At 42.3% G+C, this 20,426-nt stretch overlaps 1 protein-coding gene across 2 annotated transcripts in view; it reads right to left on the bottom strand.

Annotated features, from left to right (window-relative positions):
* dos (daughter of sevenless) overlaps positions 1 to 20,426 on the bottom strand; it is a 98,836-nt gene that overhangs the window by 76,822 nt on the left and 1,588 nt on the right. The window lies entirely within an intron of this gene.

Below are 20,426 nucleotides of genomic sequence, written 5' to 3'. Positions count from 1 at the left end.
TTACTTGGCGCATTTTGGAATTGACGTGACAGGTGAGAAACATGCACAAGATCATGCCATGAAACAAGATCAAGAACATGAAAAATCTTGATAAACCTCGTCGCACCAAATCCACGCAACTTGACGCGGGCTCCCACGAGGCCGCGAAATTTCTCCCCAAAAAACCCTCGACGATAACCCTTGACAATAACAAAATCTGAGAAGACACATCGCCAACTGCAAAGACCGAAATGATCTCTTGAAACTGAAATTCCGGTAACAGCAAAAAAATGGAAAGCCATGTTTGAAACAAAATGTATGCATGGAGGTAGGTCAAACCGGGCGGTATTTTAAAATTCGGAAAAAAGGAGCAACTCTTTTAAATTCATTACAGGATCAACCCATCTCGTCAAATATCTCACAGATAATAGATACTGGAGTGATATTCTCGCCACCTGTCTCCTCGAAGAATACAACGGGCGTGGAATCGACAACTTGGAGTAATTAGAAATTCTCCTTCGCAGAGAATTTAAACCTACCGAACCAAAACATCGTTGTCGCTTTTTCGCATCCTGGGTACTAGTCCTCCGCCCCCCTCCAAACACCAATCCCCTCTCGCTACTCGAGTATCGCCCCGGCAAGTCGAAGGTCCGTTCTTTACGTTCCAATCTAGGTTTTTTTTTCTCCTTGGAATTTGTTCACCTTTCCAACTCTCCCACTAGCCTTCTGTTCGTCATTTACGAGTTTCTACACCTTTTTCCTACATCTATGCCCGTATGAATGTTTATGTTTTCGGCATTTAGTGGGTGTTGGTGTTTGAATGCTAAAAAAGGCATTTTCGAAAACTGAAGGCCGTTTGGTCCATAAAAAAATATATTCGTCAGAAAAAGTTGTGGTTTATTGACGATTTTAGTTTTCTAAAAATCGACTTCGCTTTTCTATAAAATCATATTTCACTTCTAAGCACGTTTCATATCGCTGTAACAGCTTCTTCACCCCCCAAGTACAGAACTTCGCCGTCCGGGAACTGAACCAGTCGACAACGGAGGTCTCAGGTTCCTCGTCGTCTTCAAACCGTTTTTCATTGCTTCAATGCAACCATTGTTGTACCAAGCAGAAAGAGGAAACAACCGCTACGTGCAAGGTCAGGACTGTCAATAGCGGTTCAAAAACGATCGTCCACTCAACATTCTTTGATCATTGTGTTGTCGGCGAGCACTTTCGATGCCCACATTGTTCCCAAAAGGCTGGGTCTATGGCAAAAATCACGAGCCTACAGCGGAAGTTTTTTTACAAACGGAAAAATATGAGGATGGAGGGTGAAGTAATTAAGAATGAAAGAGAGAAAACAAACGAACAAGAAATACGCACGACAAGGGAGGCTAATAAGCAGTTCCTAGAAGAATTCGAAAACGACACGAAAAGTGAAGGGAAGATATAATAGATGTGCTGGTACGCCTAAGGGCGCGACAGAATGTGTTGAGTAAGCGAGGGGCAGGGAGGAAAGAAATTGGAACACTAGATGGCTAGAGAGGAGAATTGTAAGGTACAAGCTGCTTACGTTATGGGCACTTGCTTTACTTTCAATGTATCCAAGACTTAATGAAAACGGATTAAAGACGGAAGGATCCGATATTCGAACTCTTGAAGGTCATCCACAACCAAGGTAAAAACACCAAGTTTGGACCATAATCAAAACAAGATTTCCTAAAACATAAATATTCAATTACAAGGTCGTATAGACCTTCCGCAGAGAGGAACTAATACAGAAAAAGTGGATGCACAGTAGGATGGAATATCAACAGCATCGAATGGAAGTAATCAAAAGGCAGTGAATAAGTTTTTCTTCAAAGAGATAAACACCGCAGCGAATGCGGTTGGAAACGACTCAACTAAATCATGATTGTGAAACTGTGTATATTTCAAAGAATATGAACATCTTTTTCCGGTCACAACATCTGAACTTGTAATACTGGAGAGTAATTGATTCAGCCTTCGAAAGGCAAGCTCCACATGACCCCACGAGCAACAATGTTTTTTATTTACGAAAGTTTCTACTTTCCCCACCCTTAATGGCTGAACACGTACTCCCTGGAGCAATAAAACGCAATGCAGATGGCAATGGATACCACAATTAGCAAAAAATGTTATTCCACTGACACTGTGAAAAAATTTATTTGGATTAGCTTTAACGTTTCTTATTTCAAGAATGAAGTAATGCTTGTAAAATTTGTTTAGCAAAACTTCCGAAGCACGGAAATCCCTGACATGTTTGAGCTTAGCATGCAAAGGGACCATAAAATGAAGAGAGCGAAGGAGAAAGAGCTCTTTCCGATAATGAAGAAGCCACGAGGTATATTTTCAAACGAATGCCGAGCAATCAACGGCACGCAATGGGTATTGACGCGGCGATTTAAGGGTGCAACTGAAGAGCATAATATACGTGAAAGTGCTGGCGACATTGTGGATGGAAGCAGATAGGAAAAGTAACAATTGAATTGTGAATTCAGGAGTTGCATATACCCCCCAAAAAAAATCAATCATCCAAGCCCCATCGGACGGAAAGAAATGTATATTATTATATATATTATTTTGCGCACCATCCTGAAATTGGGCGATGATCCGTTCGACAGTCTATAACCTAATGTAATCTTTCTCGATTTCTTTAGACATTGATAAGATCATTCCCGTTGATCCAGCAAAGGACTTTCAGCGAAAATGTGATCAAAGGACGATAACAACCACTCAAACAAATCGTGACATGTTTCAACCACTGCTTCATACACTAGAAGGAATGTTTCATTTCATCACTACGGCACTCGAACGCACGACTTACTTAATAATACCAGATACAGGCGCTTTGTACACTCTTCCCTACTTGGCGTGAAAAACCCGGGCATTTCAATGCCAACCGGCTCGGATTGACATCAAATGCAGACTTAACGCAGCAACGTGTAGTTGGCGTTCTCTCGCCTATTTCGCAACCTGCACGAAGCGATATTAAAAGGCGATTTTATCGCGCAGTCATGGGTGCTCCGCTATCTATTTTGCAACTCCACTCATCTCAAATGAGAGCTACGATTCCTTTCATTTCTTCGAAAAAAAATCTTTCCTTCGATCTAACATTAAAATTAGAGTATGATTATTACAATTTGAAATTGTTTCATTGCAATCCGCATTAACGGATGCCTCCGTTAAAGTTTACTGTCACGCCACCCTCCCCCCCCAGTTTTTTAGAATATGTAAAGGGTATGGTGGTTAGCAGTCCATTAATTTAGCGGCCGAGTCGCTACCATGTCCCAAACTGGACAATTATTTTCACATCACTAAACGTTTTTCTCCACAGAAATTTGATTTGCTATTTGTTACATGTACAGTTACGATCGCTTAAAAGGCCAATCACTGTATGCATCAAATACCACACATTACATTAAAACCAATTACCAATTAAGCAGCTATTAAGTTCCGGGAATCTACTGGGAGATTCTTAAAATGAAATGACTCCGAACACCATAATATACGAGCACGTATAACAGTGCTCGTAGAGACTAGGCCGTAACAACCCGATCGAAATGTATTGCGATATTTCGGGACATCAATTCATTAAAAGTAGAAAATGACACATCTATTCGATAAACACCATTATTCTTCACTTACCAGAAAAATATTGTGACATTTTTCACCAATGACAGTCCTGAATAAAATTACTAATTAGGCAAGTAGTTTAGTAGCAGTCATATCGATCATTCTTTATCGATAGACATTAAGTAAGTAAAATTGGAGACAAGGAAGAGAATCAAGGTGATTTTTCCCTGGAACATGAAACTTTTGCAATTACAACTTATAATACCTACAGATTTTGACACTGGCGTTGATGTGTAAAACATATAATCGTACTTTCCATTTACATTATCACTGAAATATCCACCCCTGACTTCAGGTGCCGTCAATTTTTATTTACTGCCTGATGCCCCTTCCACACACCCCAGTCGCAGACTTCAGGGCAATTTGCAGGTGCAAATGTTTCCGAGCCACCCCTCCTCCCTACAGCACCACTTTAGGAGAGGGTCGACGACAACGGGGGGGGGGGGGGCGGGGGGGGGATCCGCCATCGCCGGGAAGTTTTCCGTTGCGTGACCTTTCCAAGTGCCCTAGATCATATTTTTGGATCGGTGCCCCACTGTCGTTATCCCTCATAGGACCCAAATCCATGACACGACCAGAACTAATTCCTTTGAGTGGCCCAATGAGGGATCGTCCGCAATGACGCGACACACAAGGAATTCTATTGGCATACTACGCGTAGAGTCCGAGTTCGAACCCCGTGGCAGAATCCCAGTGATCAGACCGTAATTCTGAATCTCTCTCCTCTCATGTTCTTATTCTTAATTCCCCGTCATCCCCTCATCTAGTAGCAACGTGACGAAAGTTTGGATTTATCGCCGCATTAACGTCAATTCGTTTCTCATTTATATCAACAGCTTCATGGAGACCCTATTATAATACAATCGCACTAAGCGTGTTTGCAGTGATTTAATCGCCCTGCCGCCCAAAAGATAACAGCGAAGGCATGTTAATTGTTCATAAGTGACAGAAAATATTTAAAGACACAAAAGTACCCTAGGTGAATTCTTAACGGACCAATGATTGAAAAAGAGAATTAAGTACTATTTTTAAGCCTAAGTAGACAACTTGTCCCAGAACGGATTACTTTTCGGTGTCACTAGTTGGACGTACAGATGACACCTTTCAAATAGAAACACTTCTCCTCGAAAACATAATGATCGGGAGAGTTCTCTATACCTTTTTTCATTTTATTGATTTCCAACTATAATCCTATTTGATTTCCGACGATTCTACGCTTAAAATAAGGGTCTACCAATGGTACGTGGGATTAATTGGGAGGAAGGGAGCAGAGAAAAGGTGCCAATGGAAAAGGCTGGTGAGTGGAATACCTGGCACACTGTGTCTATTGTCAGGGTGGAGAAATGTCAAAATTTTAAATTTTTTTAAAACATCTCCGAAGTCCATTTGAGCAAGATTTAGACCTCAGGGATGGATAACTTCAAATACTCACAATTAAAATAAACCCCTGAACCCTTTGCATCTAAGTGTGCACTAAATCACTTCGGGTGAAAACTGACAGTTGATATGGTTTTGGTCAAATTCGATTATGGGGAGCCGTTTATCCAAATTGACACGCGAAATAAAAGCACGTCTCCCGCCCGCAACGGTCTAACCTGCAGACACTAGGAAGCGACTATATTCTGGGAACGTTATTGGATTGACCTAATTCAGAGACTCGATGTAGGCGAACAAAACTCCACAAGTCGTTAAAAAAATCTAAAAGGTGAAGTAATTTTGGAAAGACCCAATTAATTCAGTCAGAACATTTTAAAAAGGCTCAGCTCAGGGTGTGATCGTATCCAACCTCGTATTCGTAAAAAATGAAAGGGACCGAGAATGTCAGTCTCAAAATTGAATAATTATGTATCAGTAAGACTACCGTAAAGAAGGAAACAGTTAGGAAGTAAATACATTTAAGTGAATGAAATCACTTTCCTACACCTTAATGTGATCACATAGAATCAGATACGGTTGGAAAAATCCACAGAATATCGTCAGAAAAATCTGACGATTCCAATCAATAATCCCGCCTAAAATAATTTCCCATTTCTCCATTTCTTTCCAACACTCAGTACTCAGCCGTTTCCATCGCACGGTCTAACACGTCCTCCCCATTAATAAAAATAATCGACGCCATCCATATCCTCAGTTTATTGACACTTTGAGAGGCGTCGGTGCATACCGACTCACTAACCGGCCCAATTATGCATTTTGAAGGTCTCAACTCCCTGGAACGCAGCCTCGTCACACACAAACCCATCCTTACTCGAATCCGTGCAATCAAACCATCAACCAGCGCACACATTCGAGGACCCCAACAGCACCGCGAATGACCCATCGTAACGACGATGAGGGCCCACCGAGACGAGCGGAAAGTGAAGAGTGCACTGGAGATGAGGGTCGCACGAAGGTGAACGAGATCCCAGATGCCATCGAAGAGAGAGAGAGACACAGGCTAATGGAAGGAGACGGCGGCCTTTGGGGAGGGCGCGACCGGAGACGCGTCTGCGGTGGGTGGTGGACGAAGAGTCACCCGGGGTCAGGCCGGCAGTGAGTCACTCTTGATAACTCAACCCTCCGGGAAGGATTGGGCGGGGGCGGTGGGGCGGGATGAGGAACCCCGACCGCCTCCGCTGAATCACGATCCCTCCTCCCCCGCCCCCTGGCCGTGATTTCCTTGCCTCCTCGAGGGAGTAGCACCCCGACGCGGGGCGACCGTGCTTAGCAGCACGCACTGGCAAGCGGTCGCGGTGTGACCACACATACGCAGGCCTAGAGATACGTAGATGGCCCTCCCCTCCCTCGCCCGTCTGCGGCCCACACGCTTATTAGCCAACTCTTTCAAAAGCCACGACAGGATGAATGGAATCTAAATGACTCTGTTAAAGAATTATCCAGAGCATGATAACAAGAGTTTGTCACATATGGAATGAGAAACCCCATACTTGGGTGATCCTCTCGGGACCAAAAAGGCGAATTAACAATGGAAAACTCCAATTATTAGAGTTATGAACAATCTGCTCATTGAAATTTCGACCAAAATGTGATTTGCAAATTTCGAAACACCTTAGTGAGCATCGTTTAATTGAAAAAATTATTATATCTTAAGAACGATGTTATTTATGCGCAGTTTAATTTGCCATTCTATCAAAATATATCTATTACTCCCCTGTTAGGTACCCCGCGGTCTGATTTAGAAACGCCACTCTGATGTTATTCCATGCGGCCGATTAAGCTTATTACATATTTTTCGGAGCTTCTTGAAACTACATGCATACGTACGTTTTTTACCTTACCAACAATTGTCATACTCAGTTGATCAAAGTTTGATCCACAGCCTTAAATATCTTCTAAAATTCACTATCTCTAGCCCCATCCTACCCAACATTCCTCAAGAGTAAAAAAAGTCTTCAACAATTCATCCCCTTCCATCGACATTCTCAGGTTTCTCCCACTACCCCTCTCCTCCATCCTAACATCCTCCACCGAGTTCCAATCTTTTCATTTTCTTTATTCCGCCCTACACCTCAAACATTTCCAATATAAGCTCTCCATTTTTCATCAGGGGTAGAGTTTCTAAGCCGCAAAGGAGCCAACAGCATCGCTCTTGAACATTTAAAAGGCAAGCTATTCCATATCCTTTAATCGATCCAAAAAGACCACCAAATCTTCAAAGAAGAAAGAACCCAATTTCTGGCATGGCAACTTCCCTGACCCGTTTCCTCCTTCGCGGCGTGCACGTTGCGATGCATCGCAGTGTCCCTCTTATTTATCGCCTTTGCGCGGTGAAAGACGTAAAGGCAAAACATATAAACAGAGTCCACCGTTTTTCAGATAGACACGGAATTGTGTCTATTGATTATCATAAGAAAGGTAAAACAATTACAGGAGAGTATTACGCATAATTGTTCGGCAAGCTGAAGGTAGAAATTGTAAATGAAACGACCGCATTTGAAACAGCTGGAAGTGCTTTTCCATCAGGACAACGCACCTGCTCACACTTCGGCGGCCGCTATGGCTCAAATTGATGATTTGCACTTCGAATAGATTGACCACTCACCGTATTCTCCAGATCTGACTCCCAGTGACTTTTTCCTGTTTCCGAACCTTTTCGCTTGTAAGACACGAGATATTCATCGGAAGAGGTTATCGCATACGTAAACGTCTATTTTGCGGAGAAATACGCCAACTAACATTCAGAAGCGATAAAAAAGTTAAGAGCATCGCTGGAAGAAGTGTATCGATGTAAAAGAAGACTATGTCGTAAAATAAAAATAACTTTGAAGAAAAAATATCTAGTACATTTGGGTCGGTCGGAAACTTTTCAGACTACCCACGCATATGGCGAAACGAAAAAATCGCAGGTTTATGCAGCAGGAAACTAAGGCATCGAACTCCAGTTATTCCTCACTGGTGGTGGAATATGAAAGACCCCAGCTTCCAACTTGTAAAACACTGCACGAACAAATAGCAACTGTAATGAATTCGAAGTTTTGAGGCTCTACTTTGTGCAAATTCATGATCACTGAATAAACTTTGCATTTTTTCACAAAAAAAACTTTATTATACTACTGACTGATGATGTCGCCTTTGCGTAGAAGACGAAAGTCGTGTTATGAAGTTTTTGTGTGTGAAAAAATACTAAATTCATTTATTCGGTGACCAGCTATAACGTTAAACAAACAAGTCACACCGTACTGAAATTTTGTTATTTTCCTGATTCGGAGAAAAATTCTTAACTAACGGGAGTGAATTAAAACTAAAAGGAAACATTTAGATAGGGCCGATTAAAGGTGCTAAATTATTCCGCGCTCTTTTTTCTTCTCACGCCCAAGATTCGCTAGGGACAAGAACCACGGACCGTCAAGCCCAAACCAGTTGGCATTTTGCATTACCACAAAAAACATCGAAATTGCCCTCTCGTAAGGCGGAGCAGGGTAACTTAACCGAAACACGACATTTTTCATGTTCATGTCGCTCAGCCGAGAGACCCCCACGCGCCAGCCTCTCCGGCGCAGGAATTGGTCGATGAGGCCGGAGTGGAGTGACGGTGATGAAAGAGGCCGGCGGGCTGGGAATGCAAAAAATACGAGTCGAGGCGTCGGAGGCACGGAGAAGACACAGATGGCGAGATTGAAACCATGGGAAACCTCCGAGGCATGAATCAACGCACCCACGGTCGTAGAAACAAAACGAAATGCCCCCTTCACCCACACTCGTCTCTTCACGTCTTAAGGGGTGGGGTGTTGAAAACGGGGTAGGGAGAAGGAAAGCAAAGGCTTCAAGGCGTCGCTGTATTGGTTGGGGAGGGGGGAGGAACCCGACCCCCCGGGATTCCGGACTCCCCGTTCCTCTGATATCCGCATCCCCCTCCGACCAAGACTGTAGGCATAGCAGCCCCGTCAGGCATCATAATGGCGCATACATCAAGTGTCCAAATGACATCCGAGGAAGAAACGGCCCGAAATGAATTCAGAGCGTCGGACAGACGCTTTCCGCGGAACCTTATTCGCATAATCTGCCCTAGGAATGGCTTCCTTCGCCACGATATCCTCAAGAGTAGGGACCAGATAGTCATATCCGATGCAAATGCAGTCGGCACTGCCAATCGCGAACCGATGGATTTGAATCGATGGCTGGTCGGGCGGCGAGATTTCTCCGCCAGGGAAGAAGTATTTAAATATAAGGAAACTCGTTCCTGCAACCACTGATGCACCCAGAGAAGTTCCATGAGCAGAGAGAGAGAGAGGGAAACCGACTCAATTGTTCGATTTCAAGGAGTAAACGGATCAACAATACAAAAATTGAAATATTACGCTCGACCCTGTTTTGCAACCCAACTACGAACAATGTCACCAAAAAGAAGTCTAAAATTATCTTCAGTTCGAAGTCGTCATCAACGGCAACCAATAGGAATGAGCTTTTTAGATCTACGTTCGTGCTCCAAGTCCAGAAGTGCGACGGCTCAGCGTGGCGAAATCGTGTCAGTATATATGGATGTATTTCACTCCCAAACGCGATCACCATCCCCTCTTCCCTTCTCCGTCGCTGCAATTCAGAGAAATGTATTCACTCGGAAATGACAAAATAAGCCGAATGAGCCAATAAAGTCGAGAGAGTCCTGGCTTCCGTCCCTGGAAGTTATTCAAAAAGTAAACCGAAGTACGTAGTTTATCCGGCATTTTTATGAATTCTTACGCGTACAACATAAAAAGTCCGACGTGAAGGGAGAATTAATTTTGCATTGTCTTCATTGTGGGTGTAATTTCTCGGCAGCACCGCCGCACATTTGTTTAAGGGGCGAGATTCGAACCCTCTACGATATTCACGTTTCGCAGATTCATCTCCGGGCGAAACAGGTTTCCTACGTGCGTTTACATTCGGTTCGACTCGATCACTCCTATTCAGGTGATCGTTCGACTGACAGGCAATATTATTGTGCTTTCTAATGCCTGGGTGGATAACTTGGACGAGGGTAAGATTAGAGGGAGTGGAGGGAGGGTTCGTAGGAACCAGGCCCTATCCAGCCAAATTGTATCCATACCCCGTGTTGCGAATGAATAGAACCCACGATTCATTTTGGGCGGGTCGTTTTTCGGTCCACATCCCTCCGTACTAAAATCCGAATGAATTGGTGCTTCGGCACGTATGCTCAAAATCTTACTCATTGGAGTAAAATCAGATGTCATCATTAAATTTTTTGGTTTTAATAAAGCCTTCGACGAAGTACCTCATAGTTAACTACTCGCAAAGCTAGAAGCATATGACATAGATAAAAATATCCGGGGTTGGATTGAATACTTTTTGAATGGTAGGGTTCAAAGAGTAGTCATAGATGGAGATAGCTCAAAAGCAGTAGAAGTTACTTCAGGTGTTCCCCAGGGAAGTGTCATCGGACCTCTTTTATTCTTACTTTACGACATTCACTCCGTAATCAATAGTAAGATACGTTTATTTGCGGACTATGCAGTGGTTGAGCGTAATGTCCGTGACCCTGAGGACACAGCTGCTTTGGTCATATTACCTTAATGCTATACCACGCTGGTCCGACACTTGGCAATTAGAATTAAACTTAAAAAGTACGTATTGATAAATTTTTAGAAAAAGAGCAATTCCCACCCGAACGCCTCCTGCATTGGGAACACCGAAATGGAATGTATATACCCAAATAAATACCTAGGCGTTACCCTCACTCACGATCTCTCCTGGGTGAAACACAACCGGGGAATATGTGGGCAAGCTAACCAAAAATTAGGACTTGTTCGAAGAGTACCAGGCAAATGTGATGAAAAGGTCAACGAGCAATGTTATCTTTCGCTGGTTATGCCTCATTTAGAATAAGCTGCAAGTATATAAGGGATCCTCACGAAGTTGGATTAATTGCCGAATTGAATCGCGTGCAGCGAAGAGGAGCTAGATTTGTAAAACGTTGTTACCACAAACTTTTTAGCGTATCCAATATATTAGGGCAGCTAGGCTGGGAATCGCTCACGTAGCAAAGGTTAAATTTCAGATGAAATCTCTTGCATATATTGGAAGGACGTCTCTTTATCAGTGGTGTTGGAAATGTAATATTACCCCCATCGTACTACGGTAGGAGACATCATGCTATTAAAATTAGAAAGATTTAGGGTAGGATGGATAGATTTAAGATTTCATTTTTCCACGAAAGATAGAGGATCATAATAACATTGTTTGACCGCTGTAGGGTCATGTTCGGGTAAAATTATTCTGATGTGTATTCACCCCTGCCACGCACCCTAGCGGTGGCTTGCAGGGTATATGTAATTAAATATAAAAATCCTTCTCGGAGAAAAGGAATATAAAATGAACCCAAGGGTTCCACAAAGTTTACCCCATAAATCGGAGGACGGCGCGACGTACTTGGAGAGACATCAAGACGGCACCCGAATGGTGACTTCAACACCAACGAACAATCCGCCGACGCCGGAGTTTCGCTCCCGAGCTAAAATAGGAGCTGTCATGGAGGCAATCACTTTGCTGGATATCGGATTTGTTTTCAATCAACTTGATGGGATAGGACGACCTGGGTCGACGAAGTCAGTATACTAGCCGCCACTCCACTAAGTCCTACTGCTCTAATGAAAATTCGACCCATTCGAGGAGGAATTTGGGGCAAAAAATCTTTTTTAGGAAGACACCCCAGGGTAAACACCCGCGAATTTTCTACATTTCAATACCTAAAGCAATATTAAGATGAACTAATCAACAACACAAGGCTGAATTGCAAAACAAAATGGTACTTTACTCGTAATTCATACGATAATGCGAACCTAACAGTATCAAAAATAGGCGTCATTCCTTATATGCCGCCCTTGTACAGACCAGAATTGCATTTTTAAACATAATTCGAGTTTAATTCTGTAATAATTTCCTTCCATCCCTCGGCTCTCTCTGCGGGGGAACCCTTCCGCTACCTGCAGCGTCGGGTCACATTACGTAACTCTGTCCTCGGTGGAGGAGACCATTGTATGTTGCATGTCCCATACATATGTGCAATTGTTTGTTAGTTGATAGTATATGTATTTGCAGGCGTGTAAGTTGAAAGGGTTTTTGCATGAATGTATACGTCACTGTGTTTATAGGTTTGCATAAATATGTTGATTTCCCAAGTGGTTACGTTCTCTTTTACGGGTGGTCGCCTAACACCCCCCGCCACACGCCCTTCGCGGCGGCTAGCAGAGTATTGTGTAGATGTAGATCATATACTCGTATAACACTACTGGGACATTTACATCACGATAGAAGAACAAAATGTATTTTTCCACTGTTCTTTGTGTCCAAAAATACTTTTGCGTTCTTCATTGAATGAACATACTTCCATAAAGTTGAGCCAGAAATCATTGAATATCACGACAGAACATCATCTCTAAGAGTTCTCAATTTGCCGAAATAATAAAGACAATTCCTGGTTAGTCAACTAAAATGATAATTTAAAATCTCTAACTGAACCGAAGTGATCAATATCAAATAAACAAACCCGAATGTCGGTTTGAAAAGCGAGGATTAAAAATTTCATTATTTTCAAGAAAGTGAAGAAACGGGCATCTAACATGCATAGTCATGGCCCCTTGATTTTCTATCTGCTCTCTCCGTTATTAGTGAGTGTGAAATACGTTGTTTGCCACTCATTACACGGGGAGGGCCCTGCGACGAAAAAAGTCCGCGAGAACAGTGCTTTAATCCAACGGGTCTTCCCGTGCTCCAAGTGGCTAACACATTCCACACCTTGAATCGTGGGCTTCCGAGAGGGCACGTTGATGGTTCATAATTCTTTCGAGATTGGCGTCTCGTGCGTCGTTTCAGGGGACAATGTTCCGCTTCCGAGCCAAAATAGCCTAGACTAAAATTACTTCCCCGGATATGAGCTTTGTCATAAATTAACTTCATTGGATACGCCAGGCAAACCCAGCACAATAATGTCTTAACTCATTCAATACTTAAGGTATCCCTATTTCAAAAATAACATCGAGTAATAAGGGATGATAACCTGCCAATTGACACATTATTGCATCATATCATGCCCAGCAAGGGACAGTTGTGATGAACCTTGACGCAGCTTCCCTAGATCTCCCCAATAATACTATGTATATCTTTCCTCTGGCTAGGTGCAACCGTAGCTCCCGCCACGAAGTTTTCTCTTTTCATAATGATGGCCGGGAAAATGAAGGAATGCCTGGCGCTTACAATCTCCCTTGAAGAACGTTCCCTTTCACCCAGTGCCGTGGATGACCTACTCCCGTCAGCTTAATTCAAAGATCCCACTGGCTACGGTCCCATCGCCTATATCTCACTATTCTATTGCTTTACTCGCGAATAAAAGCAAACAGTCACCTTCTGAGTACACGATGAAAGTAAATGTTCCTCACATTTCAAGTGTGTAAGTTATGGTTATGAATAAGATAGATGTGTCCGTCGATTCTCAGGTTAATATTCATATTTAATTTCTCTTTCCGATTCTACCGAAACACTTAACCAGATATCGTCACTAATATTACTGTTTAATCACATGCATGTACGTTAAATATATATTTTACATAAATTCGCCCGAGACAAAAGCAATACACAATTATCTCATCCACGCACAGGGACGTACTCGTGCGGACTACGCTACGTACGGATATCACTCAAGTTGATGTCAAAAGAGATTCTCGATAAATAGTAGGAGGAAGCCGAATATTTTCTAAATGATTAGACGCAAAGGGAAATACGTACGTAGTATTTACATGTGAAAGTGCATGTAAGTATGATGAAAAACAGACAAAAGTGCATACGTGCTATTGAATAGGTAATCAATCGTACCACGATACATGCAGGCAGTGGAGCCATCCAATTGAAGTTAGGCACGAATACCGGTCAGGTTTACTCGCCAGTGTTGCCTAAGATAAAAACTGATAGCGCGAATAATAGATAACACCAGCCTGGAAAGTGACAGACCGATAGATTCCGACGAGCTTTCTCCAGCGGCCAGCCAAAAGATGGCTGCGTGCGTTTTTATTGCCGAAATAGAATCACATATTTTTAAAAGGAGCAACAGAATGGCTGCGATAGCGCATTGCCCTCTTTCCGCCGAGTTGAAATCTGGGCGTCCAGTCCGCTCGCTCTCTCCGGTCCGCGAAACTTGACGGAAGGCCTTCAGGGGGGCGCGGGAGGGGGATCAAGATTCACGGGGACGGGGAGAGGGTCAGATAAAGAAGATGGGAAGGGAGGCAGAAGAAGTGAGAAACGTTCGACGGGTGTATGTCGGAGCGGGGGGGAGTGGGGGGAAACGGTGAGGAGAGGGGGGGGGGTGGAGCTGAAGGCCGTAGGTGGCCACGGAGCCATCAATTATTCCCCACGAGGGAACACCGTATCACGCGCAGCGAAGACATGATACTATAAGAGAGAGACTATTATGGGGCTCTGGGTCTATAAAAACCGTGTTCTCTCCCCCCCCCCACCCAAATGGGCCACAATTCCATTTCGGGAGGTAATCCGGCCAGTGGTCCGAAATTTCTACCGTCGTCAGCAACCCATAATTTTAATCAAGAGATGGCACTCACAACAGAAATATTTCAACAACGCAAGAACCAACTCTGAGGAAGAGTCGGCACATGGGGAGGAGAGTACGGTCGGAGAAGATGGAGTCTCTTTAAAGCCAAGGTTACACTGGTCCGATTGAGGAAAACCCCAAAAATAAATTGAAAACGCAATTGATTATCTAAATTGCAGCTTCCAACCCTCAGGTTTTCATTGCAAATGGTGTAGTTTGGTGGATATTGTGCATGCTAAACAGATTTTTAAAATCCCCGTGTTCACAATATAACCTTTGAGAAAACTTAAGAAAGAGAGAGGGGCTGTGCAACAATGCGATGATGTTCATGGCGTACCGCACAGCAATGTCGTGCCCAGGAAAAATGCATCGCGTCGCTAGGTTGGTTTGGGATTTACCCGCCATTGAATCCTGAATAAAATAACTTCAGTAAACAACCTCTGTAGTTGGTTTGATATGCGAGGGTGGAGCTCACTCGACGGTGTGTGAAATTCACACAGTTAAGGGTAATAAAGGCGGCCAGCTCCTTTTCCTGTAAGGACTGTGACTTCTCAGGAACATCTCGCGAACCCGAAAAATCAAACATACTGGGTGAAGCTGAGGGTGTCCAAAAAGGTCATGCGGAATCGAACCCGGCACTTCTGGTCAGTAGACCAAAAATCTCCCGGTGGATTACCACGCACCCAGATGTTGACCATCGATCCTCAAATCCAAAACAATAATGAAGTCGTGGATACCGATCGGCATATTTGAAAAATTCTGACAATCGAATAGTAAAGTAGTGTAGAAAAATCGCTCAAGCTAAATCGATAGGGAAGGGTAATAAATCGATACATTGCAAATTAATGTTACATCAGCCAGAATGTGTTGGCAAGACAATAGATGAGATATTGTCCGCTTGGACTTCATTTCCGAGAATTTTGTAGCACCCAATTCACAAATTTTCTTATTCCCTGCCTCAACAAAACAACTATGTTGATTCCATATAGCACATGTTATCTGGGGATCAACAAAACTAGTGATGGTTTTTTATATCGATAGTAAAAAAATATATCTTCTAACCCCACGAATTCTAGCAAGAAATCAACGGATTTGCTTCTTTTACTTTAGTAAACAATCCCGAACCGAGAACATATGATATACATTTCCCTACCAGTTGATATACGATAATAAATCTGAATTAACCTATTAAAACCTTCCCCAGCCATAATGACTTCAAAAGACCCCGAAAAAGATTTCTATTTAAACATACAGTAGGCTAACAACGATGCTGAGTCTTCTGAAGTAAGTATATTTGTATTCGTAAATATTACCATGAGAGAAATCACCAACTATGGAGTTGAACACAAAAAAAATAATCCCTTTCCATAATCTATAGGGTCTGGATGATCAAGTATTATATTTGCTGAATTAATGAAATCTGTAGCCAAATGCCACAGACCTCATTTTCAATATCTGTACCCTCTGCACTATAAACCAGTGCTTATCGCTATAAAAATCATGAAAAATAGGAAACATCCTGAAAACTAGATTTGCTGATTATTTTCAACACCTGAAAGCTATTAAAATCATATTAAAATGAAATCTTCCGAGTTTGTAAAGAGATGATGTTTCGTCGTTGGCGGTGAATAATTTCCTAAATGATCTAACTGATGTTCTCTCCCAATACTTCAAATTATATTTCTATAGAATAGGAGTTATGATTACGCGCCTGTCAAACGTGCTTAACTAACGCCGCAGGTAGAGCGATAGATGGAAGGAAAGGTAGAAAATGGAGGAAAGGCAGAGAGACAAGATTCTACGTTGGCCTTCTCGATGTGACAAAAGACATCCAGTGGCAACAATCTTGAAGGAGACCTAGAACTGAAGCACTAGAAAAAGGCAACGAACTAGGAACATCCGATAAATAAACACCGCGGGGATTTTCAATCCTCCACCAAGGTGGTCAGTATACTATCCAACAGACTATCAGAAACCAAAACCGCTATCAACCCCTTAATTTGACTTTCGAGGAAATCTAAGTTATCTGTCCCATACCTAGTCTACTAATTAAGGACTGCAGAACTGAATACAGTGGACCTCAGCAGGCGATAGCAGTATCACCACGTGGACATCATTAAGCAAATAATGTACATTGTACATGGGAATTTATCGTTACCAAACAGCTAGATAATGGTATCTTAAATCTATGGTATCGTAATATCCTAGCGATAAGAGCTATGGGTTATGATAACATTTACTCTTACATGATGCTTGAAGCACTCAGATATACTATATACACTACATATATATATATATATAATGTACATAGCCCCAGGTTCGATTTCCGGGCAAGGCACTCTGGGCACCTGCAGCTCCACCCAAGCTATGTGATTTTTCAGGCGCCAGATCTTCCTGGGAAATCATAATCGGCACAGGGAAAGGAACTGGCCCCCCTACCCTGATATGTGAATTTCGCACGCCATCGGGCTTAGTACTGGGTGAACTCTACCATCAACTACCAAACCGACCTTCGGGTTGATTACTGGGTTTATGGTTTTTTTTACATAGATATACATGCAGAGAGAAATGATTTAAGGTCATAGATGAAAGGGAATAATAAGGAAAAATTAGGGAAAATTTAGGGTAATTTAGGAAGGTGTTGCGCCCGTTAATTAACCCAAAAGTCCCACCTCAGACCTTTTTTAAAAAGGTGATTGTACCCCTAGAAAATCTGGTTTTATTTGCACTTTGCAAGCCACCGTTAGGGTGTGTGGCAGGAGGTGAATACACATCAGACTAAATTTTACGCGAACATGACCCTACCGCGGTCGGACAATGTTATTATGATCTCTTATCGTTCGTGGAAAAAATGACATCATAAATCTATCTGTTCTACACTTAATCGCTCTAATTTCCCTAACATGATCTCTCCTACCGTAGTACGATAGGGGTAATATTACATTTTCAACATATGAACCAAGACTGGCTTATCCGGACTGTGAGGATACACGAACCACCATACTGTAGATGTAGGATTTACAGGACGTAGCTCCACTGCGCCTTATCCCCCTAAGACAATCATTTTAGGAGAAACGAATGGGAGTACCTATTCGGGAAGGCTGCAAGTCGGATACCAACGTCACGTAGTGGGAGAGGCTAACGTTAAAACTCATGACGGAATGAATGGGCTGACTGAGAAGAGAGCAGAATGGAGAGCAACCAAAAACCTACATCTGGATTGATACTAGTCCCCATATTGAGATTCTTGAACTTATCCCAAGAGTATATCTCCACTTTTTTCTAACAATCAGAATTAGTAATAGAAAGGGAAACCGTTATACATCATCGCTAAGTATCTTCAAATTATACTAAATAAACAACCCGAAAGAATGTTCCATTCGGGCGGGCCTTGACTTTCGTAGGAAGAACACGCCAAAATAAATGGAATTCACAGTTGTAAGCTTTGATAACTAGCAATTTACGATTGTAATTGCGCGGAGGTAACTCAGAGGTCAACAATAATTCTAGCAGAAAAGGTTGCTCAGTCACGCGGGTTGTTTGAAAATAGGTTTGCGTGGTGCAGTGACAACACAAACGATCGAATTGCGTTCTACATAGCTGCATTCAATAACCTAATAGCATTCGATGTTTTCATACATAACTTTGTGGGACTCCATTATCACCGAACTAAAAAAAAACAATGTATCTTTCCACCAAAGTTGGTGGAAAGATACTTTAAATTTTTTTACTTAAGTGAACCTCATTGAAAAAGGTTGTTCTGTATCACACCGTAGGCAGGGTACTTCATGGAATTAAAACATGATGCGATGTTATTTCACTGGTAATATGTACCTTCAAATGAATGATAATACACTTGACATTCTATGTCATTGCTACATTCATTCAACGCAATATGTTAATAACTTCTACCCATTGGCGAGGGAAATTTCATCCACAACTCTTACGGCCTTTACAATTCTTTGCAATGATCCCTCCACGTAAGATTGAGAAGGAAAGCGATGTCTCCTTACAAAAATGTCCCCAATGGGTTACCATGCAAACGCTAACCAGGTTAAATGCACTTCTTAAGACTTTTCCTCATTGGTTTAATTCAATTTTCGAGTGGCATCCTAGTATATGTGAACGTTGGTCAAGACAAAAATAAAAATAAATACAGTTTGTCAAATTGAAAGTTACGGTTTTAAAAATAAATCTCTTTTACACAACAATTTAAAACATTATCGCTAACCAACGAGATTTTCTTGGTTAGAGTCATTAGGCACCATGAGTGCATCAACCAATCACCAAATGGCTACCCTGGGTGCCTTTTGAGTGTTAACACGATTTGAACTATTGCCGGAGACGAGTTCTGGACCAAGTGGGCGATTACCTATGCGACGGAAATTCTCACTGTCCCAGCAGTGACGCGGTCAATTATGATTCCAATTTAGAGCAAGGAAAAGCAAAGGGATTTGGAAAACAAAGCGGGGGATGTTCTATTTTAGTCGGCCACAAAAAAAACTCAGCAAAGGAAATAGCGGGACGAGGCGGGTTGGACGGAAACGGGAATACCTTTCCAAAGCCTCGATGCATAGAGTACTGAACGCATTTTTGTTGATCGGACATCGCCATACTTCGCCGGCCTCCAACTAGATGTATTCAACAAAACCATATTTACGTATTTATCAATGTTAGTGCATAACTTATGGCGGTTTTTCTAATACTAAAGTCAAGATCGCGGGAAAAGGAGAAATTTTTCAAAAAATGCTGTCAAACTGTAGTATGCTTCGAAGTCCCCGGGGTAAGAAACACTTCCAAGATGTTATCAAGCTGTGTGACGCAATAGGAGCACAAGGAAATTGCTCCATAATATCGATTCAGGGCACCAAACATTACCTGCAAGTCGTGCTATTACTTAATTACTAAAATACACATCATCGGCACGGTAAAGAGCGAAGAATTAATCATTTGCCTTCAACCCCAAAACCAAAATGTTGACATTCCTTGGCAAGATAACGCTACACCGGTAAAAAAACTCGCGCGGTAGATTCACACAAGAATAGACATCTGCCGGCTGTCTGTTAAACTAACTATTAGCGCGACTGAATGATAACCCGAATACCATGCAAGTGATGGTCCTCCGTCAGAAGAGTAACTCCTTAACAGTTAGGTGACCGTTTTAAGCTCTGTACTTCTTACAAAACGGCCTTCAAATGCCAGGAACGAATTTGAAAATTGATCAAAACGAAGAACTGTAAAATTGAATCCAGCGAGAACGCCCACAATTCATGAGATAGTAAGAAGATTCCTCAAGATACAAGTAAGTTAGACATCTTTCCGCAGAGAGAACTCAGGCGCACGGTTAAATAAAAAAGTCACATTTGCTCACATCGCCGCGGTAGGCCTGGGATTACTTGTGAATAAATGCAATCCAAAAAAATTATAACCGTTGAACTAATAAAGCCACAAGTAACAGCCGGATTAAAAGCATTCAATATATCAACTTTGCTATCATGAGTCAAAATAATAAGGTTTCTATAAAACCACTCCTACAAGTTAATAAACCAGAATTACCCACCTCCTGACAGTTTTTATGACAACACTGTGAAATAATTGCAACGGAATCACGATGGCTGCGCGACAGACATGCTGTAGAAAAACAACAAGGTGAGAATTTCAATGACCCTGAGGGTAAAACGAAGCAACGCAAATCGAAGGCAAAGAGGCAATATTGCTTCGGAAAAACGGATTAAATCATCAGCAGGAGCCATCAGAGGGCCTCACG

This window comes from Hetaerina americana, unplaced genomic scaffold, assembly GCF_022747635.1.
Source record: "Hetaerina americana unplaced genomic scaffold, ioHetAmer1.1.p SCAF_8, whole genome shotgun sequence".
Taxonomy (NCBI): domain Eukaryota; kingdom Metazoa; phylum Arthropoda; class Insecta; order Odonata; family Calopterygidae; genus Hetaerina; species Hetaerina americana.
Note: the sequence above shows the minus strand (reverse complement) of the source record. Positions and strands in the feature narration are given on the sequence as shown.